The 23,264-nt window shown below is 55.2% G+C and overlaps 59 non-coding genes across 59 annotated transcripts; all 59 read left to right on the forward strand.

The window, feature by feature from the left end:
- Positions 1–361: 361 nt before the first annotated feature.
- On the forward strand, positions 362–433 carry TRNAP-AGG (transfer RNA proline (anticodon AGG)). Its single transcript has one exon. It is a non-coding gene; the product is annotated as a tRNA-Pro (tRNA).
- A 41-nt stretch (positions 434–474) lies between these two features.
- On the forward strand, positions 475–546 carry TRNAP-UGG (transfer RNA proline (anticodon UGG)). The gene has a single exon. It is a non-coding gene; the product is annotated as a tRNA-Pro (tRNA).
- A 678-nt stretch (positions 547–1,224) lies between these two features.
- Positions 1,225–1,296, forward strand: TRNAP-CGG (transfer RNA proline (anticodon CGG)). The gene has a single exon. It is a non-coding gene; the product is annotated as a tRNA-Pro (tRNA).
- A 1,014-nt stretch (positions 1,297–2,310) lies between these two features.
- On the forward strand, positions 2,311–2,382 carry TRNAP-UGG (transfer RNA proline (anticodon UGG)). Its single transcript has one exon. It is a non-coding gene; the product is annotated as a tRNA-Pro (tRNA).
- A 217-nt stretch (positions 2,383–2,599) lies between these two features.
- TRNAP-UGG (transfer RNA proline (anticodon UGG)) lies at positions 2,600–2,671 on the forward strand. Its single transcript has one exon. It is a non-coding gene; the product is annotated as a tRNA-Pro (tRNA).
- Positions 2,672–2,888: 217 nt separating this feature from the next.
- TRNAP-AGG (transfer RNA proline (anticodon AGG)) lies at positions 2,889–2,960 on the forward strand. Its single transcript has one exon. It is a non-coding gene; the product is annotated as a tRNA-Pro (tRNA).
- Positions 2,961–3,080: 120 nt separating this feature from the next.
- Positions 3,081–3,152, forward strand: TRNAP-UGG (transfer RNA proline (anticodon UGG)). The gene has a single exon. It is a non-coding gene; the product is annotated as a tRNA-Pro (tRNA).
- Positions 3,153–3,407: 255 nt separating this feature from the next.
- On the forward strand, positions 3,408–3,479 carry TRNAP-AGG (transfer RNA proline (anticodon AGG)). Its single transcript has one exon. It is a non-coding gene; the product is annotated as a tRNA-Pro (tRNA).
- Positions 3,480–3,833: 354 nt separating this feature from the next.
- On the forward strand, positions 3,834–3,905 carry TRNAP-CGG (transfer RNA proline (anticodon CGG)). The gene has a single exon. It is a non-coding gene; the product is annotated as a tRNA-Pro (tRNA).
- Positions 3,906–4,151: 246 nt separating this feature from the next.
- TRNAP-AGG (transfer RNA proline (anticodon AGG)) lies at positions 4,152–4,223 on the forward strand. The gene has a single exon. It is a non-coding gene; the product is annotated as a tRNA-Pro (tRNA).
- A 354-nt stretch (positions 4,224–4,577) lies between these two features.
- TRNAP-CGG (transfer RNA proline (anticodon CGG)) lies at positions 4,578–4,649 on the forward strand. The gene has a single exon. It is a non-coding gene; the product is annotated as a tRNA-Pro (tRNA).
- A 693-nt stretch (positions 4,650–5,342) lies between these two features.
- On the forward strand, positions 5,343–5,414 carry TRNAP-UGG (transfer RNA proline (anticodon UGG)). The gene has a single exon. It is a non-coding gene; the product is annotated as a tRNA-Pro (tRNA).
- Positions 5,415–5,669: 255 nt separating this feature from the next.
- Positions 5,670–5,741, forward strand: TRNAP-AGG (transfer RNA proline (anticodon AGG)). Its single transcript has one exon. It is a non-coding gene; the product is annotated as a tRNA-Pro (tRNA).
- A 354-nt stretch (positions 5,742–6,095) lies between these two features.
- TRNAP-CGG (transfer RNA proline (anticodon CGG)) lies at positions 6,096–6,167 on the forward strand. Its single transcript has one exon. It is a non-coding gene; the product is annotated as a tRNA-Pro (tRNA).
- Positions 6,168–6,411: 244 nt separating this feature from the next.
- Positions 6,412–6,483, forward strand: TRNAP-AGG (transfer RNA proline (anticodon AGG)). Its single transcript has one exon. It is a non-coding gene; the product is annotated as a tRNA-Pro (tRNA).
- Positions 6,484–6,892: 409 nt separating this feature from the next.
- On the forward strand, positions 6,893–6,964 carry TRNAP-UGG (transfer RNA proline (anticodon UGG)). The gene has a single exon. It is a non-coding gene; the product is annotated as a tRNA-Pro (tRNA).
- A 217-nt stretch (positions 6,965–7,181) lies between these two features.
- TRNAP-AGG (transfer RNA proline (anticodon AGG)) lies at positions 7,182–7,253 on the forward strand. Its single transcript has one exon. It is a non-coding gene; the product is annotated as a tRNA-Pro (tRNA).
- Positions 7,254–7,373: 120 nt separating this feature from the next.
- TRNAP-UGG (transfer RNA proline (anticodon UGG)) lies at positions 7,374–7,445 on the forward strand. The gene has a single exon. It is a non-coding gene; the product is annotated as a tRNA-Pro (tRNA).
- A 252-nt stretch (positions 7,446–7,697) lies between these two features.
- On the forward strand, positions 7,698–7,769 carry TRNAP-AGG (transfer RNA proline (anticodon AGG)). The gene has a single exon. It is a non-coding gene; the product is annotated as a tRNA-Pro (tRNA).
- A 354-nt stretch (positions 7,770–8,123) lies between these two features.
- TRNAP-CGG (transfer RNA proline (anticodon CGG)) lies at positions 8,124–8,195 on the forward strand. The gene has a single exon. It is a non-coding gene; the product is annotated as a tRNA-Pro (tRNA).
- Positions 8,196–8,444: 249 nt separating this feature from the next.
- TRNAP-UGG (transfer RNA proline (anticodon UGG)) lies at positions 8,445–8,516 on the forward strand. Its single transcript has one exon. It is a non-coding gene; the product is annotated as a tRNA-Pro (tRNA).
- Positions 8,517–8,733: 217 nt separating this feature from the next.
- On the forward strand, positions 8,734–8,805 carry TRNAP-AGG (transfer RNA proline (anticodon AGG)). Its single transcript has one exon. It is a non-coding gene; the product is annotated as a tRNA-Pro (tRNA).
- Positions 8,806–8,925: 120 nt separating this feature from the next.
- Positions 8,926–8,997, forward strand: TRNAP-UGG (transfer RNA proline (anticodon UGG)). Its single transcript has one exon. It is a non-coding gene; the product is annotated as a tRNA-Pro (tRNA).
- A 252-nt stretch (positions 8,998–9,249) lies between these two features.
- TRNAP-AGG (transfer RNA proline (anticodon AGG)) lies at positions 9,250–9,321 on the forward strand. Its single transcript has one exon. It is a non-coding gene; the product is annotated as a tRNA-Pro (tRNA).
- A 354-nt stretch (positions 9,322–9,675) lies between these two features.
- On the forward strand, positions 9,676–9,747 carry TRNAP-CGG (transfer RNA proline (anticodon CGG)). Its single transcript has one exon. It is a non-coding gene; the product is annotated as a tRNA-Pro (tRNA).
- Positions 9,748–9,996: 249 nt separating this feature from the next.
- Positions 9,997–10,068, forward strand: TRNAP-UGG (transfer RNA proline (anticodon UGG)). The gene has a single exon. It is a non-coding gene; the product is annotated as a tRNA-Pro (tRNA).
- A 217-nt stretch (positions 10,069–10,285) lies between these two features.
- On the forward strand, positions 10,286–10,357 carry TRNAP-AGG (transfer RNA proline (anticodon AGG)). Its single transcript has one exon. It is a non-coding gene; the product is annotated as a tRNA-Pro (tRNA).
- A 120-nt stretch (positions 10,358–10,477) lies between these two features.
- Positions 10,478–10,549, forward strand: TRNAP-UGG (transfer RNA proline (anticodon UGG)). Its single transcript has one exon. It is a non-coding gene; the product is annotated as a tRNA-Pro (tRNA).
- A 217-nt stretch (positions 10,550–10,766) lies between these two features.
- Positions 10,767–10,838, forward strand: TRNAP-UGG (transfer RNA proline (anticodon UGG)). Its single transcript has one exon. It is a non-coding gene; the product is annotated as a tRNA-Pro (tRNA).
- Positions 10,839–11,055: 217 nt separating this feature from the next.
- On the forward strand, positions 11,056–11,127 carry TRNAP-AGG (transfer RNA proline (anticodon AGG)). The gene has a single exon. It is a non-coding gene; the product is annotated as a tRNA-Pro (tRNA).
- Positions 11,128–11,247: 120 nt separating this feature from the next.
- Positions 11,248–11,319, forward strand: TRNAP-UGG (transfer RNA proline (anticodon UGG)). Its single transcript has one exon. It is a non-coding gene; the product is annotated as a tRNA-Pro (tRNA).
- A 678-nt stretch (positions 11,320–11,997) lies between these two features.
- On the forward strand, positions 11,998–12,069 carry TRNAP-CGG (transfer RNA proline (anticodon CGG)). Its single transcript has one exon. It is a non-coding gene; the product is annotated as a tRNA-Pro (tRNA).
- A 249-nt stretch (positions 12,070–12,318) lies between these two features.
- On the forward strand, positions 12,319–12,390 carry TRNAP-UGG (transfer RNA proline (anticodon UGG)). The gene has a single exon. It is a non-coding gene; the product is annotated as a tRNA-Pro (tRNA).
- A 501-nt stretch (positions 12,391–12,891) lies between these two features.
- TRNAP-AGG (transfer RNA proline (anticodon AGG)) lies at positions 12,892–12,963 on the forward strand. Its single transcript has one exon. It is a non-coding gene; the product is annotated as a tRNA-Pro (tRNA).
- Positions 12,964–13,083: 120 nt separating this feature from the next.
- Positions 13,084–13,155, forward strand: TRNAP-UGG (transfer RNA proline (anticodon UGG)). The gene has a single exon. It is a non-coding gene; the product is annotated as a tRNA-Pro (tRNA).
- Positions 13,156–13,372: 217 nt separating this feature from the next.
- On the forward strand, positions 13,373–13,444 carry TRNAP-UGG (transfer RNA proline (anticodon UGG)). The gene has a single exon. It is a non-coding gene; the product is annotated as a tRNA-Pro (tRNA).
- A 217-nt stretch (positions 13,445–13,661) lies between these two features.
- Positions 13,662–13,733, forward strand: TRNAP-AGG (transfer RNA proline (anticodon AGG)). Its single transcript has one exon. It is a non-coding gene; the product is annotated as a tRNA-Pro (tRNA).
- Positions 13,734–13,853: 120 nt separating this feature from the next.
- Positions 13,854–13,925, forward strand: TRNAP-UGG (transfer RNA proline (anticodon UGG)). Its single transcript has one exon. It is a non-coding gene; the product is annotated as a tRNA-Pro (tRNA).
- A 681-nt stretch (positions 13,926–14,606) lies between these two features.
- Positions 14,607–14,678, forward strand: TRNAP-CGG (transfer RNA proline (anticodon CGG)). The gene has a single exon. It is a non-coding gene; the product is annotated as a tRNA-Pro (tRNA).
- Positions 14,679–14,927: 249 nt separating this feature from the next.
- TRNAP-AGG (transfer RNA proline (anticodon AGG)) lies at positions 14,928–14,999 on the forward strand. The gene has a single exon. It is a non-coding gene; the product is annotated as a tRNA-Pro (tRNA).
- A 409-nt stretch (positions 15,000–15,408) lies between these two features.
- On the forward strand, positions 15,409–15,480 carry TRNAP-UGG (transfer RNA proline (anticodon UGG)). Its single transcript has one exon. It is a non-coding gene; the product is annotated as a tRNA-Pro (tRNA).
- A 409-nt stretch (positions 15,481–15,889) lies between these two features.
- Positions 15,890–15,961, forward strand: TRNAP-UGG (transfer RNA proline (anticodon UGG)). Its single transcript has one exon. It is a non-coding gene; the product is annotated as a tRNA-Pro (tRNA).
- Positions 15,962–16,213: 252 nt separating this feature from the next.
- Positions 16,214–16,285, forward strand: TRNAP-AGG (transfer RNA proline (anticodon AGG)). Its single transcript has one exon. It is a non-coding gene; the product is annotated as a tRNA-Pro (tRNA).
- Positions 16,286–16,639: 354 nt separating this feature from the next.
- Positions 16,640–16,711, forward strand: TRNAP-CGG (transfer RNA proline (anticodon CGG)). Its single transcript has one exon. It is a non-coding gene; the product is annotated as a tRNA-Pro (tRNA).
- Positions 16,712–16,960: 249 nt separating this feature from the next.
- On the forward strand, positions 16,961–17,032 carry TRNAP-UGG (transfer RNA proline (anticodon UGG)). The gene has a single exon. It is a non-coding gene; the product is annotated as a tRNA-Pro (tRNA).
- A 217-nt stretch (positions 17,033–17,249) lies between these two features.
- Positions 17,250–17,321, forward strand: TRNAP-AGG (transfer RNA proline (anticodon AGG)). The gene has a single exon. It is a non-coding gene; the product is annotated as a tRNA-Pro (tRNA).
- A 120-nt stretch (positions 17,322–17,441) lies between these two features.
- On the forward strand, positions 17,442–17,513 carry TRNAP-UGG (transfer RNA proline (anticodon UGG)). The gene has a single exon. It is a non-coding gene; the product is annotated as a tRNA-Pro (tRNA).
- A 255-nt stretch (positions 17,514–17,768) lies between these two features.
- TRNAP-AGG (transfer RNA proline (anticodon AGG)) lies at positions 17,769–17,840 on the forward strand. The gene has a single exon. It is a non-coding gene; the product is annotated as a tRNA-Pro (tRNA).
- Positions 17,841–18,194: 354 nt separating this feature from the next.
- On the forward strand, positions 18,195–18,266 carry TRNAP-CGG (transfer RNA proline (anticodon CGG)). Its single transcript has one exon. It is a non-coding gene; the product is annotated as a tRNA-Pro (tRNA).
- A 249-nt stretch (positions 18,267–18,515) lies between these two features.
- Positions 18,516–18,587, forward strand: TRNAP-UGG (transfer RNA proline (anticodon UGG)). The gene has a single exon. It is a non-coding gene; the product is annotated as a tRNA-Pro (tRNA).
- Positions 18,588–19,088: 501 nt separating this feature from the next.
- Positions 19,089–19,160, forward strand: TRNAP-AGG (transfer RNA proline (anticodon AGG)). Its single transcript has one exon. It is a non-coding gene; the product is annotated as a tRNA-Pro (tRNA).
- A 120-nt stretch (positions 19,161–19,280) lies between these two features.
- On the forward strand, positions 19,281–19,352 carry TRNAP-UGG (transfer RNA proline (anticodon UGG)). Its single transcript has one exon. It is a non-coding gene; the product is annotated as a tRNA-Pro (tRNA).
- Positions 19,353–19,569: 217 nt separating this feature from the next.
- On the forward strand, positions 19,570–19,641 carry TRNAP-UGG (transfer RNA proline (anticodon UGG)). Its single transcript has one exon. It is a non-coding gene; the product is annotated as a tRNA-Pro (tRNA).
- A 409-nt stretch (positions 19,642–20,050) lies between these two features.
- Positions 20,051–20,122, forward strand: TRNAP-UGG (transfer RNA proline (anticodon UGG)). Its single transcript has one exon. It is a non-coding gene; the product is annotated as a tRNA-Pro (tRNA).
- Positions 20,123–20,803: 681 nt separating this feature from the next.
- TRNAP-CGG (transfer RNA proline (anticodon CGG)) lies at positions 20,804–20,875 on the forward strand. The gene has a single exon. It is a non-coding gene; the product is annotated as a tRNA-Pro (tRNA).
- Positions 20,876–21,448: 573 nt separating this feature from the next.
- Positions 21,449–21,520, forward strand: TRNAP-AGG (transfer RNA proline (anticodon AGG)). Its single transcript has one exon. It is a non-coding gene; the product is annotated as a tRNA-Pro (tRNA).
- Positions 21,521–22,021: 501 nt separating this feature from the next.
- TRNAP-UGG (transfer RNA proline (anticodon UGG)) lies at positions 22,022–22,093 on the forward strand. The gene has a single exon. It is a non-coding gene; the product is annotated as a tRNA-Pro (tRNA).
- Positions 22,094–22,768: 675 nt separating this feature from the next.
- On the forward strand, positions 22,769–22,840 carry TRNAP-CGG (transfer RNA proline (anticodon CGG)). Its single transcript has one exon. It is a non-coding gene; the product is annotated as a tRNA-Pro (tRNA).
- Positions 22,841–23,084: 244 nt separating this feature from the next.
- Positions 23,085–23,156, forward strand: TRNAP-AGG (transfer RNA proline (anticodon AGG)). Its single transcript has one exon. It is a non-coding gene; the product is annotated as a tRNA-Pro (tRNA).
- The last annotated feature ends 108 nt before the right edge of the window (positions 23,157–23,264 follow it).

Below are 23,264 nucleotides of genomic sequence, written 5' to 3' on the forward strand. Positions count from 1 at the left end.
CATCACCGAATGCTTGCGGTGACAATCCATCCTCGAGGAGTTCCACACGTCCGGCGGCAGGGGGCGTATAGGTTTCTGGCTCGTTGGTCTAGGGGTATGATTCTCGCTTAGGGTGCGAGAGGTCCCGGGTTCAAATTCCAGACGAGCCCAAGCTGAACAGCGCCGCCTGGCGCCGTGTTGTTGCCTATCCCGCTGTACTTCTTTACCGCTTCTTCTTTTATTGGCTTCAATAAAAGAAGAAGCGGTTGCCTTGGGACGGGAAGCTTGCAGACGCCGGCGTGCCGCTGGACGTCCGTTTTAGCTTCCCTGCTAAACTTTCAGCTCATTCGGGCTCACGCAGCGACCAGCTCTATATCTGTCTGGCTCGTTGGTCTAGGGGTATGATTCTCGCTTAGGGTGCGAGAGGTCCCGGGTTCAAATCCCGGATGAGCCCAAGCATTCGGGCTCACGCCGCGGGCTTTTCGCTAACTGTCTGGCTCGTTGGTCTAGGGGTATGATTCTCGCTTTGGGTGCGAGAGGTCCCGGGTTCAAATCCCGGACGAGCCCGAGAGTCGCCCGTTGGGCTGAGCGGTTTGCGTAACGCGTGCAGCTTCTTCTAGGAGGAGGCCGCCAAAATACCTTTTCTGCTCCGTCTCGATGAAAATGCTGTCGCTTTGCAATGGGAAGTTTCCCCTGACAGTGGCTTTGTCGTCGTCGTCGTCGTCGCCGCCGCCAAGACTGCACTCGACGTCCCTTTAGCGCCTGTGCGAAAGTCTCACTTCATCTCAACTCTGGGCCCGGAGCCACTGCCAGCAGTCTGGCTCGTTGGTCTAGGGGTATGATTCTCGCTTAGGGTGCGAGAGGTCCCGGGTTCAAATCCCGGACAAGCCCACGCAGCAGCTTTCACGCGCGCGCCCTCTTTTACGTCCTTTCCTTGAGATGACGGAAATTCATCCTCCAGCAAACGGGGCGATTCGACTACCTCGGCTCCAATCTACACTGGAAAGGCACGGTTTGTGCTGACTCGAAGGATGCGTTTTGAAACGGGTAATGGTCATTTAATGCTAGACCCTGAAACCTGGCTTTTTACGTCTTCTTCTTTTATTTTTTTTGTATTATTATCATTTTTTTATTTATTTATTTTATTTTTTTTATCGTTGCGCAGTTTCATCACCGAATGCTTGCGGTGACAATCCATCCTCGAGGAGTTCCACACGTCCGGCGGCAGGTGGCGTATAGGTTTCTGGCTCGTTGGTCTAGGGGTATGATTCTCGCTTCGGGTGCGAGAGGTCCCGGGTTCAAATCCCGGACGAGCCCAAGCTGAACAGCGCCGCCTGGCGCCGTGGCTCTTCTCTTCTCTGCGAGGCGTCTCTTTTAAGAAGTTGTTCCCAATCCCGCTGTACTTCTGTACCGCTTCTTCTTTTATTGGCTTCAATAAAAGAAGAAGCGGTTGCCTTGGGACGGGAAGCTTGCAGACGCCGGCGTGCCGCTGGACGTCCGTTTTAGCTTCCCTGCTAAACTTTCAGCTCATTCGGGCTCACGCAGCGACCAGCTCTATATCTGTCTGGCTCGTTGGTCTAGGGGTATGATTCTCGCTTTGGGTGCGAGAGGTCCCGGGTTCAAATCCCGGACGAACCCGAGCGCTCAGCACATCCTCCTTTTAGGAGGACCCTTACCTTTCTGCTCCGCCTCAGAGAAAATGCCACTCGGGTGCCGTCGCTTTGCAATGGGAAGTTTCTCTCGACAGTGCTTGGCTGCAGAGAGCGAGAGGCTTTGTCGCTCGACGTCTCTTTAGCGTCCCTGCTAAACTTTCTCTTCTTCCGAGCGCCGGGCCCGGAGCGGCTGCCAGCTGTCTGGCTCGTTGGTCTAGGGGTATGATTCTCGCTTAGGGTGCGAGAGGTCCCGGGTTCAAATTCCAGACGAGCCCAAGCTGAACAGCGCCGCCTGGCGCCGTGTTGTTGCCAATCCCGCTGTACTTCTTTACCGCTTCTTCTTTTATTGGCTTCAATAAAAGAAGAAGCGGTTGCCTTGGGACGGGAAGCTTGCAGACGCCGGCGTGCCGCTGGACGTCCGTTTTAGCTTCCCTGCTAAACTTTCAGCTCATTCGGGCTCACGCAGCGACCAGCTCTATATCTGTCTGGCTCGTTGGTCTAGGGGTATGATTCTCGCTTTGGGTGCGAGAGGTCCCGGGTTCAAATCCCGGATGAGCCCAAGCTTGACAGCGCTACACGTCGTCACGGCTCTTCTCTGTGCGCTTGACATCCGTTTTAGCTTCCCTGCTAAACTTCTCGTACATTCGGGCTCACACCGCGGGCTTTTCACTAACTGTCTGGCTCGTTGGTCTAGGGGTATGATTCTCGCTTTGGGTGCGAGAGGTCCCGGGTTCGAATCCCGGACGAGCCCGAGCGCTCAGCACATCCTCCTTTTAGGAGGACCCTTACCTTTCTGCTCCGCCTCAGAGAAAATGCCACTCGGGTGCCGTCGCTTTGCAATGGGAAGTTTCTCTCGACAGTGCTTGGCTGCAGAGAGCGAGAGGCTTTGTCGCTCGACGTCTCTTTAGCGTCCCTGCTAAACTTTCTCTTCTTCCGAGCGCCGGGCCCGGAGCGGCTGCCAGCTGTCTGGCTCGTTGGTCTAGGGGTATGATTCTCGCTTTGGGTGCGAGAGGTCCCGGGTTCAAATCCCGGACGAGCCCGAGCGCTCAGCACATCCTCCTTTTAGGAGGACCCTTACCTTTCTGCTCCGCCTCAGAGAAAATGCCACTCGGGTGCCGTCGCTTTGCAATGGGAAGTTTCTCTCGACAGTGCTTGGCTGCAGAGAGCGAGAGGCTTTGTCGCTCGACGTCTCTTTAGCGTCCCTGCTAAACTTTCTCTTCTTCCGAGCGCCGGGCCCGGAGCGGCTGCCAGCTGTCTGGCTTGTTGGTCTAGGGGTATGATTCTCGCTTAGGGTGCGAGAGGTCCCGGGTTCAAATCCCGGACGAGCCCAAGCTTGACAGCGCTACACGTCGTCACGGCTCTTCTCTGTGCGCTTGACATCCGTTTTAGCTTCCCTGCTAAACTTCTCGTACATTCGGGCTCACGCCGCGGGCTTTTCGCTAACTGTCTGGCTCGTTGGTCTAGGGGTATGATTCTCGCTTTGGGTGCGAGAGGTCCCGGGTTCAAATCCCGGACGAGCCCGAGAGTCGCCCGTTGGGCTGAGCGGTTTGCGTAACGCGTGCAGCTTCTTCTAGGAGGAGGCCGCCAAAATACCTTTTCTGCTCCGTCTCGATGAAAATGCTGTCGCTTTGCAATGGGAAGTTTCCCCTGACAGTGGCTTTGTCGTCGTCGTCGTCGTCGTCGCCGCCGCCAAGACTGCACTCGACGTCCCTTTAGCGCCTGTGCGAAAGTCTCTCTTCATCTCAACTCTGGGCCCGGAGCCACTGCCAGCAGTCTGGCTCGTTGGTCTAGGGGTATGATTCTCGCTTAGGGTGCGAGAGGTCCCGGGTTCAAATCCCGGACGAGCCCACGCAGCAGCTTTCACGCGCGCGCCCTCTTTTACGTCCTTTCCTTGAGATGACGGAAATTCATCCTCCAGCAAACGGGGCGATTCGACTACCTCGGCTCCAATCTACACTGGAAAGGCACGGTTTGTGCTGACTCGAAGGATGCGTTTTGAAACGGGTAATGGTCATTTAATGCTAGACCCTGAAACCTGGCTTTTTACGTCTTCTTCTTTTATTTTTTTTGTATTATTATCATTTTTTTATTTATTTATTTTATTTTTTTTATCGTTGCGCAGTTTCATCACCGAATGCTTGCGGTGACAATCCATCCTCGAGGAGTTCCACACGTCCGGCGGCAGGGGGCGTATAGGTTTCTGGCTCGTTGGTCTAGGGGTATGATTCTCGCTTCGGGTGCGAGAGGTCCCGGGTTCAAATCCCGGACGAGCCCGAGAGTCGCCCGTTGGGCTGAGCGGTCTGCGTAACGCGTGCAGCTTCTTCTAGGAGGAGGCCGCCAAAATACCTTTTCTGCTCCGTCTCGATGAAAATGCTGTCGCTTTGCAATGGGAAGTTTCCCCTGACAGTGGCTTTGTCGTCGTCGTCGCCGCCGCCAAGACTGCACTCGACGTCCCTTTAGCGCCTGTGCGAAAGTCTCTCTTCATCTCAACTCTGGGCCCGGAGCCACTGCCAGCAGTCTGGCTCGTTGGTCTAGGGGTATGATTCTCGCTTAGGGTGCGAGAGGTCCCGGGTTCAAATCCCGGACGAGCCCACGCAGCAGCTTTCACGCGCGCGCCCTCTTTTACGTCCTTTCCTTGAGATGACGGAAATTCATCCTCCAGCAAACGGGGCGATTCGACTACCTCGGCTCCAATCTACACTGGAAAGGCACGGTTTGTGCTGACTCGAAGGATGCGTTTTGAAACGGGTAATGGTCATTTAATGCTAGACCCTGAAACCTGGCTTTTTACGTCTTCTTCTTTTATTTTTTTTGTATTATTATCATTTTTTTATTTATTTATTTTATTTTTTTTATCGTTGCGCAGTTTCATCACCGAATGCTTGCGGTGACAATCCATCCTCGAGGAGTTCCACACGTCCGGCGGCAGGGGGCGTATAGGTTTCTGGCTCGTTGGTCTAGGGGTATGATTCTCGCTTCGGGTGCGAGAGGTCCCGGGTTCAAATCCCGGATGAGCCCAAGCTTGACAGCGCTACACGTCGTCACGGCTCTTCTCTGTGCGCTTGACATCCGTTTTAGCTTCCCTGCTAAACTTCTCGTACATTCGGGCTCACGCCGCGGGCTTTTCACTAACTGTCTGGCTCGTTGGTCTAGGGGTATGATTCTCGCTTAGGGTGTGAGAGGTCCCGGGTTCAAATCCCGGACGAGCCCGAGCGCTCAGCACATCCTCCTTTTAGGAGGACCCTTACCTTTCTGCTCCGCCTCAGAGAAAATGCCACTCGGGTGCCGTCGCTTTGCAATGGGAAGTTTCTCTCGACAGTGCTTGGTTGCAGAGAGCGAGAGGCTTTGTCGCTCGACGTCTCTTTAGCGTCCCTGCTAAACTTTCTCTTCTTCCGAGCGCCGGGCCCGGAGCGGCTGCCAGCTGTCTGGCTCGTTGGTCTAGGGGTATGATTCTCGCTTAGGGTGCGAGAGGTCCCGGGTTCAAATTCCAGACGAGCCCAAGCTGAACAGCGCCGCCTGGCGCCGTGTTGTTGCCAATCCCGCTGTACTTCTTTACCGCTTCTTCTTTTATTGGCTTCAATAAAAGAAGAAGCGGTTGCCTTGGGACGGGAAGCTTGCAGACGCCGACGTGCCGCTGGACGTCCGTTTTAGCTTCCCTGCTAAACTTTCAGCTCATTCGGGCTCACGCAGCGACCAGCTCTATATCTGTCTGGCTCGTTGGTCTAGGGGTATGATTCTCGCTTTGGGTGCGAGAGGTCCCGGGTTCAAATCCCGGACGAGCCCGAGAGTCGCCCGTTGGGCTGAGCGGTCTGCGTAACGCGTGCAGCTTCTTCTAGGAGGAGGCCGCCAAAATACCTTTTCTGCTCCGTCTCGATGAAAATGCTGTTGCTTTGCAATGGGAAGTTTCCCCTGACAGTGGCTTTGTCGTCGTCGTCGTCGTCGTCGCCGCCGCCAAGACTGCACTCGACGTCCCTTTAGCGCCTGTGCGAAAGTCTCTCTTCATCTCAACTCTGGGCCCGGAGCCACTGCCAGCAGTCTGGCTCGTTGGTCTAGGGGTATGATTCTCGCTTAGGGTGCGAGAGGTCCCGGGTTCAAATCCCGGACGAGCCCACACAGCAGCTTTCACGCGCGCGCCCTCTTTTACGTCCTTTCCTTGAGATGACGGAAATTCATCCTCCAGCAAACGGGGCGATTCGACTACCTCGGCTCCAATCTACACTGGAAAGGCACGGTTTGTGCTGACTCGAAGGATGCGTTTTGAAACGGGTAATGGTCATTTAATGCTAGACCCTGAAACCTGGCTTTTTACGTCTTCTTCTTTTATTTTTTTTGTATTATTATCATTTTTTTATTTATTTATTTTATTTTTTTTATCGTTGCGCAGTTTCATCACCGAATGCTTGCGGTGACAATCCATCCTCGAGGAGTTCCACACGTCCGGCGGCAGGGAGCATATAGGTTTCTGGCTCGTTGGTCTAGGGGTATGATTCTCGCTTCGGGTGCGAGAGGTCCCGGGTTCAAATCCCGGATGAGCCCAAGCTGAACAGCGCCGCCTGGCGCCGTGGCTCTTCTCTGCGAGGCGTCTCTTTTAAGAAGTTGTTGCCAATCCCGCTGTACTTCTGTACCGCTTCTTCTTTTATTGGCTTCAATAAAAGAAGAAGCGGTTGCCTTGGGAAGGGAAGCTTGCAGACGCCGGCGTGCCGCTGGACGTCCGTTTTAGCTTCCCTGCTAAACTTTCAGCTCATTCGGGCTCACGCAGCGACCGGCTCTATATCTGTCTGGCTCGTTGGTCTAGGGGTATGATTCTCGCTTAGGGTGCGAGAGGTCCCGGGTTCAAATCCCGGATGAGCCCAAGCTTGACAGCGCTACACGTCGTCACGGCTCTTCTCTGTGCGCTTGACATCCGTTTTAGCTTCCCTGCTAAACTTCTCGTACATTCGGGCTCACGCCGCGGGCTTTTCACTAACTGTCTGGCTCGTTGGTCTAGGGGTATGATTCTCGCTTTGGGTGCGAGAGGTCCCGGGTTCAAATCCTGGACGAGCCCGAGCGCTCAGCACATCCTCCTTTTAGGAGGACCCTTACCTTTCTGCTCCGCCTCAGAGAAAATGCCACTCGGGTGCCGTCGCTTTGCAATGGGAAGTTTCTCTCGACAGTGCTTGGCTGCAGAGAGCGAGAGGCTTTGTCGCTCGACGTCTTTTTAGCGTCCCTGCTAAACTTTCTCTTCTTCCAAGCGCCGGGCCCGGAGCGGCTGCCAGCTGTCTGGCTCGTTGGTCTAGGGGTATGATTCTCGCTTTGGGTGCGAGAGGTCCCGGGTTCAAATCCCGGACGAGCCCGAGCGCTCAGCACATCCTCCATTTAGGAGGACCCTTACCTTTCTGCTCCGCCTCAGAGAAAATGCCACTCGGGTGCCGTCGCTTTGCAATGGGAAGTTTCTCTCGACAGTGCTTGGCTGCAGAGAGCGAGAGGCTTTGTCGCTCGACGTCTCTTTAGCGTCCCTGCTAAACTTTCTCTTCTTCCGAGCGCCGGGCCCGGAGCAGCTGCCAGCTGTCTGGCTTGTTGGTCTAGGGGTATGATTCTCGCTTAGGGTGCGAGAGGTCCCGGGTTCAAATCCCGGACGAGCCCAAGCTTGACAGCGCTACACGTCGTCACGGCTCTTCTCTGTGCGCTTGACATCCGTTTTAGCTTCCCTGCTAAACTTCTCGTACATTCGGGCTCACGCCGCGGGCGTTTCGCTAACTGTCTGGCTCGTTGGTCTAGGGGTATGATTCTCGCTTTGGGTGCGAGAGGTCCCGGGTTCAAATCCCGGACGAGCCCGAGAGTCGCCCGTTGGGCTGAGCGGTTTGCGTAACGCGTGCAGCTTCTTCTAGGAGGAGGCCGCCAAAATACCTTTTCTGCTCCGTCTCGATGAAAATGCTGTCGCTTTGCAATGGGAAGTTTCCCCTGACAGTGGCTTTGTCGTCGTCGTCGTCGTCGCCGCCGCCAAGACTGCACTCGACGTCCCTTTAGCGCCTGTGCGAAAGTCTCACTTCATCTCAACTCTGGGCCCGGAGCCACTGCCAGCAGTCTGGCTCGTTGGTCTAGGGGTATGATTCTCGCTTAGGGTGCGAGAGGTCCCGGGTTCAAATCCCGGACGAGCCCACGCAGCAGCTTTCACGCGCGCGCCCTCTTTTACGTCCTTTCCTTGAGATGACGGAAATTCATCCTCCAGCAAACGGGGCGATTCGACTACCTCGGCTCCAATCTACACTGGAAAGGCACGGTTTGTGCTGACTCGAAGGATGCGTTTTGAAACGGGTAATGGTCATTTAATGCTAGACCCTGAAACCTGGCTTTTTACGTCTTCTTCTTTTATTTTTTTTGTATTATTATCATTTTTTTATTTATTTATTTTATTTTTTTTATCGTTGCGCAGTTTCATCACCGAATGCTTGCGGTGACAATCCATCCTCGAGGAGTTCCACACGTCCGGCGGCAGGGGGCGTGTAGGTTTCTGGCTCGTTGGTCTAGGGGTATGATTCTCGCTTCGGGTGCGAGAGGTCCCGGGTTCAAATCCCGGACGAGCCCAAGCTGAACAGCGCCGCCTGGCGCCGTGGCTCTTCTCTTCTCTGCGAGGCGTCTCTTTTAAGAAGTTGTTCCCAATCCCGCTGTACTTCTGTACCGCTTATTCTTTTATTGGCTTCAATAAAAGAAGAAGCGGTTGCCTTGGGACGGGAAGCTTGCAGACGCCGGCGTGCCGCTGGACGTCCGTTTTAGCTTCCCTGCTAAACTTTCAGCTCATTCGGGCTCACGCAGCGACCGGCTCTATATCTGTCTGGCTCGTTGGTCTAGGGGTATGATTCTCGCTTTGGGTGCGAGAGGTCCCGGGTTCAAATCCCGGACGAGCCCGAGCGCTCAGCACATCCTCCTTTTAGGAGGACCCTTACCTTTCTGCTCCGCCTCAGAGAAAATGCCACTCGGGTGCCGTCGCTTTGCAATGGGAAGTTTCTCTCGACAGTGCTTGGCTGCAGAGAGCGAGAGGCTTTGTCGCTCGACGTCTCTTTAGCGTCCCTGCTAAACTTTCTCTTCTTCCGAGCGCCGGGCCCGGAGCGGCTGCCAGCTGTCTGGCTTGTTGGTCTAGGGGTATGATTCTCGCTTAGGGTGCGAGAGGTCCCGGGTTCAAATCCCGGACGAGCCCAAGCTTGACAGCGCTACACGTCGTCACGGCTCTTCTCTGTGCGCTTGACATCCGTTTTAGCTTCCCTGCTAAACTTCTCGTACATTCGGGCTCACGCCGCGGGCTTTTCGCTAACTGTCTGGCTCGTTGGTCTAGGGGTATGATTCTCGCTTTGGGTGCGAGAGGTCCCGGGTTCAAATCCCGGACGAGCCCGAGAGTCGCCCGTTGGGCTGAGCGGTTTGCGTAACGCGTGCAGCTTCTTCTAGGAGGAGGCCGCCAAAATACCTTTTCTGCTCCGTCTCGATGAAAATGCTGTCGCTTTGCAATGGGAAGTTTCCCCTGACAGTGGCTTTGTCGTCGTCGTCGTCGTCGCCGCCGCCAAGACTGCACTCGACGTCCCTTTAGCGCCTGTGCGAAAGTCTCACTTCATCTCAACTCTGGGCCCGGAGCCACTGCCAGCAGTCTGGCTCGTTGGTCTAGGGGTATGATTCTCGCTTAGGGTGCGAGAGGTCCCGGGTTCAAATCCCGGACGAGCCCACGCAGCAGCTTTCACGCGCGCGCCCTCTTTTACGTCCTTTCCTTGAGATGACGGAAATTCATCCTCCAGCAAACGGGGCGATTCGACTACCTCGGCTCCAATCTACACTGGAAAGGCACGGTTTGTGCTGACTCGAAGGATGCGTTTTGAAACGGGTAATGGTCATTTAATGCTAGACCCTGAAACCTGGCTTTTTACGTCTTCTTCTTTTATTTTTTTTGTATTATTATCATTTTTTTATTTATTTATTTTATTTTTTTTATCGTTGCGCAGTTTCATCACCGAATGCTTGCGGTGACAATCCATCCTCGAGGAGTTCCACACGTCCGGCGGCAGGGGGCGTGTAGGTTTCTGGCTCGTTGGTCTAGGGGTATGATTCTCGCTTCGGGTGCGAGAGGTCCCGGGTTCAAATCCCGGACGAGCCCAAGCTGAACAGCGCCGCCTGGCGCCGTGGCTCTTCTCTTCTCTGCGAGGCGTCTCTTTTAAGAAGTTGTTCCCAATCCCGCTGTACTTCTGTACCGCTTATTCTTTTATTGGCTTCAATAAAAGAAGAAGCGGTTGCCTTGGGACGGGAAGCTTGCAGACGCCGGCGTGCCGCTGGACGTCCGTTTTAGCTTCCCTGCTAAACTTTCAGCTCATTCGGGCTCACGCAGCGACCGGCTCTATATCTGTCTGGCTCGTTGGTCTAGGGGTATGATTCTCGCTTTGGGTGCGAGAGGTCCCGGGTTCAAATCCCGGACGAGCCCGAGCGCTCAGCACATCCTCCTTTTAGGAGGACCCTTACCTTTCTGCTCCGCCTCAGAGAAAATGCCACTCGGGTGCCGTCGCTTTGCAATGGGAAGTTTCTCTCGACAGTGCTTGGCTGCAGAGAGCGAGAGGCTTTGTCGCTCGACGTCTCTTTAGCGTCCCTGCTAAACTTTCTCTTCTTCCGAGCGCCGGGCCCGGAGCGGCTGCCAGCTGTCTGGCTTGTTGGTCTAGGGGTATGATTCTCGCTTAGGGTGCGAGAGGTCCCGGGTTCAAATCCCGGACGAGCCCAAGCTTGACAGCGCTACACGTCGTCACGGCTCTTCTCTGTGCGCTTGACATCCGTTTTAGCTTCCCTGCTAAACTTCTCGTACATTCGGGCTCACGCCGCGGGCTTTTCGCTAACTGTCTGGCTCGTTGGTCTAGGGGTATGATTCTCGCTTTGGGTGCGAGAGGTCCCGGGTTCAAATCCCGGACGAGCCCGAGCGCTCAGCACATCCTCCTTTTAGGAGGACCCTTACCTTTCTGCTCCGCCTCAGAGAAAATGCCACTCGGGTGCCGTCGCTTTGCAATGGGAAGTTTCTCTCGACAGTGCTTGGCTGCAGAGAGCGAGAGGCTTTGTCGCTCGACGTCTCTTTAGCGTCCCTGCTAAACTTTCTCTTCTTCCGAGCGCCGGGCCCGAAGCGGCTGCCAGCTGTCTGGCTCGTTGGTCTAGGGGTATGATTCTCGCTTTGGGTGCGAGAGGTCCCGGGTTCAAATCCCGGACGAGCCCGAGCGCTCAGCACATCCTCCTTTTAGGAGGACCCTTACCTTTCTGCTCCGCCTCAGAGAAAATGCCACTCGGGTGCCGTCGCTTTGCAATGGGAAGTTTCTCTCGACAGTGCTTGGCTGCAGAGAGCGAGAGGCTTTGTCGCTCGACGTCTCTTTAGCGTCCCTGCTAAACTTTCTCTTCTTCCGAGCGCCGGGCCCGGAGCGGCTGCCAGCTGTCTGGCTTGTTGGTCTAGGGGTATGATTCTCGCTTAGGGTGCGAGAGGTCCCGGGTTCAAATCCCGGACGAGCCCAAGCTTGACAGCGCTACACGTCGTCACGGCTCTTCTCTGTGCGCTTGACATCCGTTTTAGCTTCCCTGCTAAACTTCTCGTACATTCGGGCTCACGCCGCGGGCTTTTCGCTAACTGTCTGGCTCGTTGGTCTAGGGGTATGATTCTCGCTTTGGGTGCGAGAGGTCCCGGGTTCAAATCCCGGACGAGCCCGAGAGTCGCCCGTTGGGCTGAGCGGTTTGCGTAACGCGTGCAGCTTCTTCTAGGAGGAGGCCGCCAAAATACCTTTTCTGCTCCGTCTCGATGAAAATGCTGTCGCTTTGCAATGGGAAGTTTCCCCTGACAGTGGCTTTGTCGTCGTCGTCGTCGTCGCCGCCGCCAAGACTGCACTCGACGTCCCTTTAGCGCCTGTGCGAAAGTCTCACTTCATCTCAACTCTGGGCCCGGAGCCACTGCCAGCAGTCTGGCTCGTTGGTCTAGGGGTATGATTCTCGCTTAGGGTGCGAGAGGTCCCGGGTTCAAATCCCGGACAAGCCCACGCAGCAGCTTTCACGCGCGCGCCCTCTTTTACGTCCTTTCCTTGAGATGACGGAAATTCATCCTCCAGCAAACGGGGCGATTCGACTACCTCGGCTCCAATCTACACTGGAAAGGCACGGTTTGTGCTGACTCGAAGGATGCGTTTTGAAACGGGTAATGGTCATTTAATGCTAGACCCTGAAACCTGGCTTTTTACGTCTTCTTCTTTTATTTTTTTTGTATTATTATCATTTTTTTATTTATTTATTTTATTTTTTTTATCGTTGCGCAGTTTCATCACCGAATGCTTGCGGTGACAATCCATCCTCGAGCAGTTCCACACGTCCGGCGGCAGGGGGCGTATAGGTTTCTGGCTCGTTGGTCTAGGGGTATGATTCTCGCTTCGGGTGCGAGAGGTCCCGGGTTCAAATCCCGGACGAGCCCAAGCTGAACAGCGCCGCCTGGCGCCGTGGCTCTTCTCTTCTCTGCGAGGCGTCTCTTTTAAGAAGTTGTTCCCAATCCCGCTGTACTTCTGTACCGCTTCTTCTTTTATTGGCTTCAATAAAAGAAGAAGCGGTTGCCTTGGGACGGGAAGCTTGCAGACGCCGGCGTGCCGCTGGACGTCCGTTTTAGCTTCCCTGCTAAACTTTCAGCTCATTCGGGCTCACGCAGCGACCGGCTCTATATCTGTCTGGCTCGTTGGTCTAGGGGTATGATTCTCGCTTTGGGTGCGAGAGGTCCCGGGTTCAAATCCCGGACGAGCCCGAGCGCTCAGCACATCCTCCTTTTAGGAGGACCCTTACCTTTCTGCTCCGCCTCAGAGAAAATGCCACTCGGGTGCCGTCGCTTTGCAATGGGAAGTTTCTCTCGACAGTGCTTGGCTGCAGAGAGCGAGAGGCTTTGTCGCTCGACGTCTCTTTAGCGTCCCTGCTAAACTTTCTCTTCTTCCGAGCGCCGGGCCCGGAGCGGCTGCCAGCTGTCTGGCTCGTTGGTCTAGGGGTATGATTCTCGCTTAGGGTGCGAGAGGTCCCGGGTTCAAATTCCAGACGAGCCCAAGCTGAACAGCGCCGCCTGGCGCCGTGTTGTTGCCAATCCCGCTGTACTTATTTACCGCTTCTTCTTTTATTGGCTTCAATAAAAGAAGAAGCGGTTGCCTTGGGACGGGAAGCTTGCAGACGCCGGCGTGCCGCTGGACGTCCGTTTTAGCTTCCCTGCTAAACTTTCAGCTCATTCGGGCTCACGCAGCGACCAGCTCTATATCTGTCTGGCTCGTTGGTCTAGGGGTATGATTCTCGCTTAGGGTGCGAGAGGTCCCGGGTTCAAATCCCGGATGAGCCCAAGTTTGACAGCGCTACACGTCGTCACGGCTCTTCTCTGTGCGCTTGACATCCGTTTTAGCTTCCCTGCTAAACTTCTCGTACATTCGGGCTCACGCCGCGGGCTTTTCACTAACTGTCTGGCTCGTTGGTCTAGGGGTATGATTCTCGCTTTGGGTGCGAGAGGTCCCGGGTTCAAATCCCGGACGAGCCCGAGCGCTCAGCACATCCTCCTTTTAGGAGGACCCTTACCTTTCTGCTCCGCCTCAGAGAAAATGCCACTCGGGTGCCGTCGCTTTGCAATGGGAAGTTTCTCTCGACAGTGCTTGGCTGCAGAGAGCGAGAGGCTTTGTCGCTCGACGTCTCTTTAGCGTCCCTGCTAAACTTTCTCTTCTTCCGAGCGCCGGGCCCGAAGCAGCTGCCAGCTGTCTGGCTCGTTGGTCTAGGGGTATGATTCTCGCTTTGGGTGCGAGAGGTCCCGGGTTCAAATCCCGGACGAGCCCGAGCGCTCAGCACATCCTCCTTTTAGGAGGACCCTTACCTTTCTGCTCCGCCTCAGAGAAAATGCCACTCGGGTGCCGTCGCTTTGCAATGGGAAGTTTCTCTCGACAGTGCTTGGCTGCAGAGAGCGAGAGGCTTTGTCGCTCGACGTCTCTTTAGCGTCCCTGCTAACCTTTCTCTTCTTCCGAGCGCCGGGCCCGGAGCGGCTGCCAGCTGTCTGGCTTGTTGGTCTAGGGGTATGATTCTCGCTTAGGGTGCGAGAGGTCCCGGGTTCAAATCCCGGACGAGCCCAAGCTTGACAGCGCTACACGTCGTCACGGCTCTTCTCTGTGCGCTTGACATCCGTTTTAGCTTCCCTGCTAAACTTCTCGTACATTCGGGCTCACGCCGCGGGCTTTTCGCTAACTGTCTGGCTCGTTGGTCTAGGGGTATGATTCTCGCTTTGGGTGCGAGAGGTCCCGGGTTCAAATCCCGGACGAGCCCGAGAGTCGCCCGTTGGGCTGAGCGGTTTGCGTAACGCGTGCAGCTTCTTCTAGGAGGAGGCCGCCAAAATACCTTTTCTGCTCCGTCTCGATGAAAATGCTGTCGCTTTGCAATGGGAAGTTTCCCCTGACAGTGGCTTTGTCGTCGTCGTCGTCGTCGTCGCCGCCGCCAAGACTGCACTCGACGTCCCTTTAGCGCCTGTGCGAAAGTCTCTCTTCATCTCAACTCTGGGCCCGGAGCCACTGCCAGCAGTCTGGCTCGTTGGTCTAGGGGTATGATTCTCGCTTAGGGTGCGAGAGGTCCCGGGTTTAAATCCCGGACGAGCCCACGCAGCAGCTTTCACGCGCACGCCTTCTTTTACGTCCTTTCCTTGAGATGACGGAAATTCATCCTCCAGCAAACGGGGCGATTCGACTACCTCGGCTCCAATCTACACTGGAAAGGCACGGTTTGTGCTGACTCGAAGGATGCGTTTTGAAACGGGTAATGGTCATTTAATGCTAGACCCTGAAACCTGGCTTTTTACGTCTTCTTCTTTTATTTTTTTTGTATTATTATCATTTTTTTATTTATTTATTTATTTATTTTTATCGTTGCGCAGTTTCATCACCGAATGCTTGCGGTGACAATCCATCCTCGAGGAGTTCCACACGTCCGGCGGCAGGGGGCGTATATGTTTCTGGCTCGTTGGTCTAGGGGTATGATTCTCGCTTCGGGTGCGAGGGGTCCCGGGTTCAAATCCCAGACGAGCCCAAGCTGAACAGCGCCGCCTGGCACCGTGGCTCTTCTCTTCTCTGCGAGGCGTCTCTTTTAAGAAGTTGTTCCCAATCCCGCTGTACTTCTGTACCGCTTCTTCTTTTATTGGCTTCAATAAAAGAAGAAGCGGTTGCCTTGGGAAGGGAAGCTTGCAGACGCCGGCGTGCCGCTGGACGTCCGTTTTAGCTTCCCTGCTAAACTTTCAGCTCATTCGGGCTCACGCAGCGACCGGCTGTATATCTGTCTGGCTCGTTGGTCTAGGGGTATGATTCTCGCTTAGGGTGCGAGAGGTCCCGGGTTCAAATCCCGGATGAGCCCAAGCTTGACAGCGCTACACGTCGTCACGGCTCTTCTCTGTGCGCTTGACATCCGTTTTAGCTTCCCTGCTAAACTTCTCGTACATTCGGGCTCACGCCGCGGGCTTTTCACTAACTGTCTGGCTCGTTGGTCTAGGGGTATGATTCTCGCTTTGGGTGCGAGAGGTCCCGGGTTCAAATCCTGGACGAGCCCGAGCGCTCAGCACATCCTCCTTTTAGGAGGACCCTTACCTTTCTGCTCCGCCTCAGAGAAAATGCCACTCGGGTGCCGTCGCTTTGCAATGGGAAGTTTCTCTCGACAGTGCTTGGCTGCAGAGAGCGAGAGGCTTTGTCGCTCGACGTCTTTTTAGCGTCCCTGCTAAACTTTCTCTTCTTCCAAGCGCCGGGCCCGGAGCGGCTGCCAGCTGTCTGGCTCGTTGGTCTAGGGGTATGATTCTCGCTTTGGGTGCGAGAGGTCCCGGGTTCAAATCCCGGACGAGCCCGAGCGCTCAGCACATCCTCCATTTAGGAGGACCCTTACCTTTCTGCTCCGCCTCAGAGAAAATGCCACTCGGGTGCCGTCGCTTTGCAATGGGAAGTTTCTCTCGACAGTGCTTGGCTGCAGAGAGCGAGAGGCTTTGTCGCTCGACGTCTCTTTAGCGTCCCTGCTAAACTTTCTCTTCTTCCGAGCGCCGGGCCCGGAGCAGCTGCCAGCTGTCTGGCTTGTTGGTCTAGGGGTATGATTCTCGCTTAGGGTGCGAGAGGTCCCGGGTTAAAATCCCGGACGAGCCCAAGCTTGACAGCGCTACACGTCGTCACGGCTCTTCTCTGTGCGCTTGACATCCGTTTTAGCTTCCCTGCTAAACTTCTCGTACATTCGGGCTCACGCCGCGGGCTTTTCGCTAACTGTCTGGCTCGTTGGTCTAGGGGTATGATTCTCGCTTTGGGTGCGAGAGGTCCCGGGTTCAAATCCCGGACGAGCCCGAGAGTCGCCCGTTGGGCTGAGCGGTTTGCGTAACGCGTGCAGCTTCTTCTAGGAGGAGGCCGCCAAAATACCTTTTCTGCTCCGTCTCGATGAAAATGCTGTCGCTTTGCAATGGGAAGTTTCCCCTGACAGTGGCTTTGTCGTCGTCGTCGTCGTCGCCGCCGCCAAGACTGCACTCGACGTCCCTTTAGCGCCTGTGCGAAAGTCTCACTTCATCTCAACTCTGGGCCCGGAGCCACTGCCAGCAGTCTGGCTCGTTGGTCTAGGGGTATGATTCTCGCTTAGGGTGCGAGAGGTCCCGGGTTCAAATCCCGGACGAGCCCACGCAGCAGCTTTCACGCGCGCGCCCTCTTTTACGTCCTTTCCTTGAGATGACGGAAATTCATCCTCCAGCAAACGGGGCGATTCGACTACCTCGGCTCCAATCTACACTGGAAAGGCACGGTTTGTGCTGACTCGAAGGATGCGTTTTGAAACGGGTAATGGTCATTTAATGCTAGACCCTGAAACCTGGCTTTTTACGTCTTCTTCTTTTATTTTTTTTGTATTATTATCATTTTTTTATTTATTTATTTTATTTTTTTTATCGTTGCGCAGTTTCATCACCGAATGCTTGCGGTGACAATCCATCCTCGAGGAGTTCCACACGTCCGGCGGCAGGGGGCGTATAGGTTTCTGGCTCGTTGGTCTAGGGGTATGATTCTCGCTTCGGGTGCGAGAGGTCCCGGGTTCAAATCCCGGACGAGCCCAAGCTGAACAGCGCCGCCTGGCGCCGTGGCTCTTCTCTTCTCTGCGAGGCGTCTCTTTTAAGAAGTTGTTCCCAATCCCGCTGTACTTCTGTACCGCTTATTCTTTTATTGGCTTCAATAAAAGAAGAAGCGGTTGCCTTGGGACGGGAAGCTTGCAGACGCCGGCGTGCCGCTGGACGTCCGTTTTAGCTTCCCTGCTAAACTTTCAGCTCATTCGGGCTCACGCAGCGACCGGCTCTATATCTGTCTGGCTCGTTGGTCTAGGGGTATGATTCTCGCTTTGGGTGCGAGAGGTCCCGGGTTCAAATCCCGGACGAGCCCGAGCGCTCAGCACATCCTCCTTTTAGGAGGACCCTTACCTTTCTGCTCCGCCTCAGAGAAAATGCCACTCGGGTGCCGTCGCTTTGCAATGGGAAGTTTCTCTCGACAGTGCTTGGCTGCAGAGAGCGAGAGGCTTTGTCGCTCGACGTCTCTTTAGCGTCCCTGCTAAACTTTCTCTTCTTCCGAGCGCCGGGCCCGGAGAGGCTGCCAGCTGTCTGGCTTGTTGGTCTAGGGGTATGATTCTCGCTTAGGGTGCGAGAGGTCCCGGGTTCAAATCCCGGACGAGCCCAAGCTTGACAGCGCTACACGTCGTCACGGCTCTTCTCTGTGCGCTTGACATCCGTTTTAGCTTCCCTGCTAAACTTCTCGTACATTCGGGCTCACGCCGCGGGCTTTTCGCTAACTGTCTGGCTCGTTGGTCTAGGGGTATGATTCTCGCTTTGGGTGCGAGAGGTCCCGGGTTCAAATCCCGGACGAGCCCGAGAGTCGCCCGTTGGGCTGAGCGGTTTGCGTAACGCGTGCAGCTTCTTCTAGGAGGAGGCCGCCAAAATACCTTTTCTGCTCCGTCTCGATGAAAATGCTGTCGCTTTGCAATGGGAAGTTTCCCCTGACAGTGGCTTTGTCGTCGTCGTCGTCGTCGTCGCCGCCGCCAAGACTGCACTCGACGTCCCTTTAGCGCCTGTGCGAAAGTCTCACTTCATCTCAACTCTGGGCCCGGAGCCACTGCCAGCAGTCTGGCTCGTTGGTCTAGGGGTATGATTCTCGCTTAGGGTGCGAGAGGTCCCGGGTTCAAATCCCGGACGAGCCCACGCAGCAGCTTTCACGCGCGCGCCCTCTTTTACGTCCTTTCCTTGAGATGACGGAAATTCATCCTCCAGCAAACGGGGCGATTCGACTACCTCGGCTCCAATCTACACTGGAAAGGCACGGTTTGTGCTGACTCGAAGGATGCGTTTTGAAACGGGTAATGGTCATTTAATGCTAGACCCTGAAACCTGGCTTTTTACGTCTTCTTCTTTTATTTTTTTTGTATTATTATCATTTTTTTATTTATTTATTTTTTTTTTTTTATCGTTGCGCAGTTTCATCACCGAATGCTTGCGGTGACAATCCATCCTCGAGGAGTTCCACACGTCCGGCGGCAGGGGGCGTATAGGTTTCTGGCTCGTTGGTCTAGGGGTATGATTCTCGCTTCGGGTGCGAGAGGTCCCGGGTTCAAATCCCGGACGAGCCCAAGCTGAACAGCGCCGCCTGGCGCCGTGGCTCTTCTCTTCTCTGCGAGGCGTCTCTTTTAAGAAGTTGTTCCCAATCCCGCTGTACTTCTGTACCGCTTCTTCTTTTATTGGCTTCAATAAAAGAAGAAGCGGTTGCCTTGGGACGGGAAGCTTGCAGACGCCGGCGTGCCGCTGGACGTCCGTTTTAGCTTCCCTGCTAAACTTTCAGCTCATTCGGGCTCACGCAGCGACCAGCTCTATATCTGTCTGGCTCGTTGGTCTAGGGGTATGATTCTCGCTTTGGGTGCGAGAGGTCCCGGGTTCAAATCCCGGACGAGCCCGAGCGCTCAGCACATCCTCCTTTTAGGAGGACCCTTACCTTTCTGCTCCGCCTCAGAGAAAATGCCACTCGGGTGCCGTCGCTTTGCAATGGGAAGTTTCTCTCGACAGTGCTTGGCTGCAGAGAGCGAGAGGCTTTGTCGCTCGACGTCTCTTTAGCGTCCCTGCTAAACTTTCTCTTCTTCCGAGCGCCGGGCCCGGAGCGGCTGCCAGCTGTCTGGCTCGTTGGTCTAGGGGTATGATTCTCGCTTAGGGTGCGAGAGGTCCCGGGTTCAAATTCCAGACGAGCCCAAGCTGAACAGCGCCGCCTGGCGCCGTGTTGTTGCCAATCCCGCTGTTCTTCTTTACCGCTTCTTCTTTTATTGGCTTCAATAAAAGAAGAAGCGGTTGCCTTGGGACGGGAAGCTTGCAGACGCCGGCGTGCCGCTGGACGTCCGTTTTAGCTTCCCTGCTAAACTTTCAGCTCATTCGGGCTCACGCAGCGACCAGCTCTATATCTGTCTGGCTCGTTGGTCTAGGGGTATGATTCTCGCTTAGGGTGCGAGAGGTCCCGGGTTCAAATCCCGGATGAGCCCAAGTTTGACAGCGCTACACGTCGTCACGGCTCTTCTCTGTGCGCTTGACATCCGTTTTAGCTTCCCTGCTAAACTTCTCGTACATTCGGGCTCACGCCGCGGGCTTTTCACTAACTGTCTGGCTCGTTGGTCTAGGGGTATGATTCTCGCTTTGGGTGCGAGAGGTCCCGGGTTCAAATCCCGGACGAGCCCGAGCGCTCAGCACATCCTCCTTTTAGGAGGACCCTTACCTTTCTGCTCCGCCTCAGAGAAAATGCCACTCGGGTGCCGTCGCTTTGCAATGGGAAGTTTCTCTCGACAGTGCTTGGCTGCAGAGAGCGAGAGGCTTTGTCGCTCGACGTCTCTTTAGCGTCCCTGCTAAACTTTCTCTTCTTCCGAGCGCCGGGCCCGAAGCGGCTGCCAGCTGTCTGGCTCGTTGGTCTAGGGGTATGATTCTCGCTTTGGGTGCGAGAGGTCCCGGGTTCAAATCCCGGACGAGCCCGAGCGCTCAGCACATCCTCCTTTTAGGTGGACCCTTACCTTTCTGCTCCGCCTCAGAGAAAATGCCACTCGGGTGCCGTCGCTTTGCAATGGGAAGTTTCTCTCGACAGTGCTTGGCTGCAGAGAGCGAGAGGCTTTGTCGCTCGACGTCTCTTTAGCGTCCCTGCTAACCTTTCTCTTCTTCCGAGCGCCGGGCCCGGAGCGGCTGCCGGCTGTCTGGTTTGTTGGTCTAGGGGTATGATTCTCGCTTAGGGTGCGAGAGGTCCCGGGTTCAAATCCCGGACGAGCCCAAGCTTGACAGCGCTACACGTCGTCACGGCTCTTCTCTGTGCGCTTGACATCCGTTTTAGCTTCCCTGCTAAACTTCTCGTACATTCGGGCTCACGCCGCGGGCTTTTCGCTAACTGTCTGGCTCGTTGGTCTAGGGGTATGATTCTCGCTTTGGGTGCGAGAGGTCCCGGGTTCAAATCCCGGACGAGCCCGAGAGTCGCCCGTTGGGCTGAGCGGTTTGCGTAACGCGTGCAGCTTCTTCTAGGAGGAGGCCGCCAAAATACCTTTTCTGCTCCGTCTCGATGAAAATGCTGTCGCTTTGCAATGGGAAGTTTCCCCTGACAGTGGCTTTGTCGTCGTCGTCGTCGTCGTCGCCGCCGCCAAGACTGCACTCGACGTCCCTTTAGCGCCTGTGCGAAAGTCTCTCTTCATCTCAACTCTGGGCCCGGAGCCACTGCCAGCAGTCTGGCTCGTTGGTCTAGGGGTATGATTCTCGCTTAGGGTGCGAGAGGTCCCGGGTTCAAATCTCGGACGAGCCCACGCAGCAGCTTTCACGCGCGCGCCCTCTTTTACGTCCTTTCCTTGAGATGACGGAAATTCATCCTCCAGCAAACGGGGCGATTCGACTACCTCGGCTCCAATCTACACTGGAAAGGCACGGTTTGTGCTGACTCGAAGGATGCGTTTTGAAACGGGTAATGGTCATTTAATGCTAGACCCTGAAACCTGGCTTTTTACGTCTTCTTCTTTTATTTTTTTTGTATTATTATCATTTTTTTATTTATTTATTTATTTATTTTTATCGTTGCGCAGTTTCATCACCGAATGCTTGCGGTGACAATCCATCCTCGAGGAGTTCCACACGTCCGGCGGCAGGGGGCGTATATGTTTCTGGCTCGTTGGTCTAGGGGTATTATTCTCGCTTCGGGTGCGAGGGGTCCCGGGTTCAAATCCCGGACGAGCCCAAGCTGAACAGCGCCGCCTGGCACCGTGGCTCTTCTCTTCTCTGCGAGGCGTCTCTTTTAAGAAGTTGTTCCCAATCCCGCTGTACTTCTGTACCGCTTCTTCTTTTATTGGCTTCAATAAAAGAAGAAGCGGTTGCCTTGGGACGGGAAGCTTGCAGACGCCGGCGTGCCGCTGGACGTCCGTTTTAGCTTCCCTGCTAAACTTTCAGCTCATTCGGGCTCACGCAGCGACCGGCTCTATATCTGTCTGGCGCGTTGGTCTAGGGGTATGATTCTCGCTTTGGGTGCGAGAGGTCCCGGGTTCAAATCCCGGACGAGCCCGAGAGTCGCCCGTTGGGCTGAGCGGTCTGCGTAACGCGTGCAGCTTCTTCTAGGAGGAGGCCGCCAAAATACCTTTTCTGCTCCGTCTCGATGAAAATGCTGTCGCTTTGCAATGGGAAGTTTCCCCTGACAGTGGCTTTGTCGTCGTCGTCGTCGTCGCCGCCGCCAAGACTGCACTCGACGTCCCTTTAGCGCCTGTGCGAAAGTCTCTCTTCATCTCAACTCTGGGCCCGGAGCCACTGCCAGCAGTCTGGCTCGTTGGTCTAGGGGTATGATTCTCGCTTAGGGTGCGAGAGGTCCCGGGTTCAAATCCCGGACGAGCCCGAGCGCTCAGCACATCCTCCTTTTAGGAGGACCCTTACCTTTCTGCTCCGCCTCAGAGAAAATGCCACTCGGGTGCCGTCGCTTTGCAATGGGAAGTTTCTCTCGACAGTGCTTGGCTGCAGAGAGCGAGAGGCTTTGTCGCTCGACGTCTCTTTAGCGTCCCTGCTAAACTTTCTCTTCTTCCGAGCGCCGGGCCCGGAGCGGCTGCCAGCTGTCTGGCTCGTTGGTCTAGGGGTATGATTCTCGCTTAGGGTGCGAGAGGTCCCGGGTTCAAATTCCAGACGAGCCCAAGCTGAACAGCGCCGCCTGGCGCCGTGTTGTTGCCAATCCCGCTGTACTTCTTTACCGCTTCTTCTTTTATTGGCTTCAATAAAAGAAGAAGCGGTTGCCTTGGGACGGGAAGCTTGCAGACGCCGGCGTGCCGCTGGACGTCCGTTTTAGCTTCCCTGCTAAACTTTCAGCTCATTCGGGCTCACGCAGCGACCAGCTCTATATCTGTCTGGCTCGTTGGTCTAGGGGTATGATTCTCGCTTTGGGTGCGAGAGGTCCCGGGTTCAAATCCCGGACGAGCCCGAGAGTCGCCCGTTGGGCTGAGCGCTCTGCGTAACGCGTGCAGCTTCTTCTAGGAGGAGGCCGCCAAAATACCTTTTCTGCTCCGTCTCGATGAAAATGCTGTCGCTTTGCAATGGGAAGTTTCCCCTGACAGTGGCTTTGTCGTCGTCGTCGTCGCCGCCGCCAAGACTGCACTCGACGTCCCTTTAGCGCCTGTGCGAAAGTCTCTCTTCATCTCAACTCTGGGCCCGGAGCCACTGCCAGCAGTCTGGCTCGTTGGTCTAGGGGTATGATTCTCGCTTAGGGTGCGAGAGGTCCCGGGTTCAAATCCCAGACGAGCCCACACAGCAGCTTTCACGCGCGCGCCCTCTTTTACGTCCTTTCCTTGAGATGACGGAAATTCATCCTCCAGCAAACGGGGCGATTCGACTACCTCGGCTCCAATCTACACTGGAAAGGCACGGTTTGTGCTGACTCGAAGGATGCGTTTTGAAACGGGTAATGGTCATTTAATGCTAGACCCTGAAACCTGGCTTTTTACGTCTTCTTCTTTTATTTTTTTTGTATTATTATCATTTTTTTATTTATTTATTTTATTTTTTTTATCGTTGCGCAGTTTCATCACCGAATGCTTGCGGTGACAATCCATCCTCGAGGAGTTCCACACGTCCGGCGGCAGGGGGCATGTAGGTTTCTGGCTCGTTGGTCTAGGGGTATGATTCTCGCTTCGGGTGCGAGAGTTCCCGGGTTCAAATCCCGGACGAGCCCAAGCTGAACAGCGCTGCCTGGCGCCGTGGCTCTTCTCTGCGAGGCGTCTCTTTTAAGAAGTTGTTGCCAATCCCGCTGTACTTCTGTACCGCTTCTTCTTTTATTGGCTTCAATAAAAGAAGAAGCGGTTGCCTTGGGACGGGAAGCTTGCAGACGCCGGCGTGCCGCTGGACGTCCGTTTTAGCTTCCCTGCTAAACTTTCAGCTCATTCGGGCTCACGCAGCGACCGGCTCTATATCTGTCTGGCTCGTTGGTCTAGGGGTATGATTCTCGCTTAGGGTGCGAGAGGTCCCGGGTTCAAATCCCGGATGAGCCCAAGCTTGACAGCGCTACACGTCGTCACGGCTCTTCTCTGTGCGCTTGACATCCGTTTTAGCTTCCCTGCTAAACTTCTCGTACATTCGGGCTCACGCCGCGGGCTTTT

This window comes from Sceloporus occidentalis, unplaced genomic scaffold (assembly GCF_023333645.1).
Source record: "Sceloporus occidentalis isolate IW3139 unplaced genomic scaffold, rSceOcc1.0.p SCAF_402, whole genome shotgun sequence".
NCBI classification, from domain to species: Eukaryota; Metazoa; Chordata; class Lepidosauria; order Squamata; family Phrynosomatidae; genus Sceloporus; species Sceloporus occidentalis.